This window comes from Sorex fumeus, unplaced genomic scaffold (assembly GCF_029834395.1).
Source record: "Sorex fumeus unplaced genomic scaffold, SorFum_2.1 ptg000118l, whole genome shotgun sequence".
NCBI lineage: Eukaryota > Metazoa > Chordata > Mammalia > Eulipotyphla > Soricidae > Sorex > Sorex fumeus.
The window spans coordinates 690,001-692,871 of NW_026606175.1; positions in this window are offsets into that span (position 1 = coordinate 690,001).

Below are 2,871 nucleotides of genomic sequence, written 5' to 3' on the forward strand. Positions count from 1 at the left end.
TTTTGCATATTCTTATTAGACACAAATACATATAACATGAAATACAAATATATAAATAAAACAATATATAGATAATAAAATAACTATATATGAATATGAAAATCTGTATCTATATATATAGATACAGATATTTCTATATATCTATAATATATATTATAGATATCTCTATCAGATATAGCTATAAACCTGGAATGGGCCAAGACTCAGAGACTATAAAAACCAGCTCCCTTAATAAGACATCCTATTATGACATCTTATTATCTCATTCCTACTTTGGACAACCTGGCAGGCTACCGAATGTAGCCTGCCCACAGGGCAGAGTCTGGCAAACTCCCCGTGACGCACCCAATATGCCAAATACCAGTAACAATGATGGGTCTCATTCTCCTAACCCTGAAAGAGCCTTGAATATGGCACTTTTTAAAAAAAGTCTCAGGGCTAGGATGAAGGAGATGTTACTGGGGCCTGCTCGAGGCAATCGATGAATATATATATATATATATATATATATATAAATATATATATATATCTTGTAACCAGAGAACCATGAACACATGCGGGCCTCTGAGCTGGAGCTGTGTGCCAGACCTCTAAGAGTGCCCCCAGCATGGACTGTCCATTAGCCCCCAGTATACTAGCCCTGCATGCTAAGTGTTGGTACCAGTTAGGCTGGGTGCTACGTTTCTCCTGACCCAAGAGCAGAACCAGCCAGCACCCACCCAGCCTTTGAGGAGAGCCCCCCAGACCCCTGAATGCACCCATTCAGGAATGCAGAACTTCCTGGCCATCTCCTGAGATGTGTCCAGTGTCATAGACCCTGGCCCTGGGCAGTTCTCTGCCTTGTATCCAATGCCCCCACCCTCTGGGGCGGGCAGCTTTGAGGGTGGAGATGGCATCTCCCTAGAACACGGAGGTTGCAGGCAGCCAATTCCCACCCTCTCCTTGATCAGCAAATTCCACCTGCAATTCAATTCTCCTCTTTGGTCCTCGAGGAAGGAGAGTTTCCATCCTTTAGTTCCTTCTAGGAATAGGGTGTGTTGTCAATTGACATTTTTGGGGGAGGGGGAGGGGATGGAACCACTGTGAGTTACTGTCACTCTCCTCCCGTTGTTCATCGATTTTGCTCCAGAGGGCCCAGTCACATTGTGAGACTTGTTGTGACTGTGTTTGGCATCGTAAAAAAATCTCTGTAACTCACAGAGTTCGATATAAAATAATATATATAAAATGTTATATACAAAACTATAAATATATAATACATAACATACATTTATATATAAATAAACTGTCACTGTCACTGTCCTCCCGTTGTTCATCGATTTGCTCGAGCAGGCCCAGTGATGTCTCCATTGTGAGACTTGTTGTAACTGTGTTTGGCATCTCGAAGACGTCACGGGGAGCTGGCCAGGCTTTGCCGTGCGGGCGAGATCCTCTCGGTGGCTTGCCGGGCTCTCCGAGAGGGGCAGAGGAATCGAACTCTGCGAGCTACGGAGATTTTTTTATGATTGGGTTCCAGGCCTACGAGGTTCCAACATCAGATTTTTATGACTGGGTTTCAGACAGACAGACAAGTTTCCAACACCAATCCTTCATCCTCCACCACCGTTACCTGTTCCCCTTATATACCCCTTCACCCCGAGAGCCCTTTCCTGCCCCTCCCATCCAGTCCGCCTCTGTGGGGGACACATTTCCTCACCCCCACTTTGATTTTGTGTCCCTGACCCTAACTCAGTCCCACCTCTCAGCCTTGTCCCCCGGCTAACTCCCAACGGAGGACAATTCTCTCCTTCCAAGTCTGCGCTTCTACTTCTATTGCCCGTTGGGTATTAGATATGCCCCTGCAAAGTTTATTTGTGATAAAGGGACTTTTTGTTTCTTTGTTTGTTTTTCAGAAAGCCAGAGAGGCCAGGATGCACCGGAGAAAACATCCTGAAGTCCACAGGTAGACAAGCCCTGGACAATGAAACACCTCAGCAAAACTTCTGGGAGGAAAATTCCAAGGCTGATCCACTTTGTGAATATTCATAAGACCTTGAGCAGGGGACCCTGAGGACATTGGACCCCTCCCCAGGAAGGAAATTCCTTGAATACCCTTAATCTGATTAACTTGAGTGATTCAGGGCAAAGAAGCCCATCCCCCACTCCCAACCCCCCTGGCAACCTCCATAGCAACGAACTCTGACCTGGGGAGAAGCCCCAAGTGGAGGCAGGTGGGAGAGACCCTCTCAAGGCCCCCTGGGACCAAGGGAGGGCGCAGAGGCTGCCCGAGCCCAGGTGATGCTGGTGCCCATGTGGCCGGGCACACGTGTCACCTGCATCTCCCCTCTGAGATGGGGACTTTCCTGCATTCTTGTCTGATGCAAGGATTTCTCCGCCCTTGGGGAAGCCCGGGTTCTATCTTGAACAAGTCTCTCTCTCTCTCTCTTCTGTCTCTGTCTCTGTCTCTCTCTGTCTCTGTCTCTCTCTCTCACTCTCTCTGTCTGTCTCTCTCTCTCTCTCTCCCTCCACACCTTAAAGAACCCTCCAAATAAAATCTATTTACTTCACTGCTTGTCTACTCCTGAAATTCCTTTCTGCCAGGTGAGACAAGACCCCAGTCACCCTGGGTCCCAGGGGGGCAGAGGCGGGTGGGGAGAAAGTGACCGGCTTTCTCCTCCCTGCTTCACAAAACCCACCCTGAGGCCCATCGGCATCAGTACATTAGGGGCATCAGTACAATAGGTAGGGCGTTTGCCATGCACACAGCCCGTCTGGATGTAATCTCCAACTTCCTCCCAGCATTGCCAAGAATAATTGCTGAGTGCTGAGCCAAGAGTGACCCCGGAGGATCTCAAAACAAAACAAAACAAAAAAAATTCTAAGACCGATAAG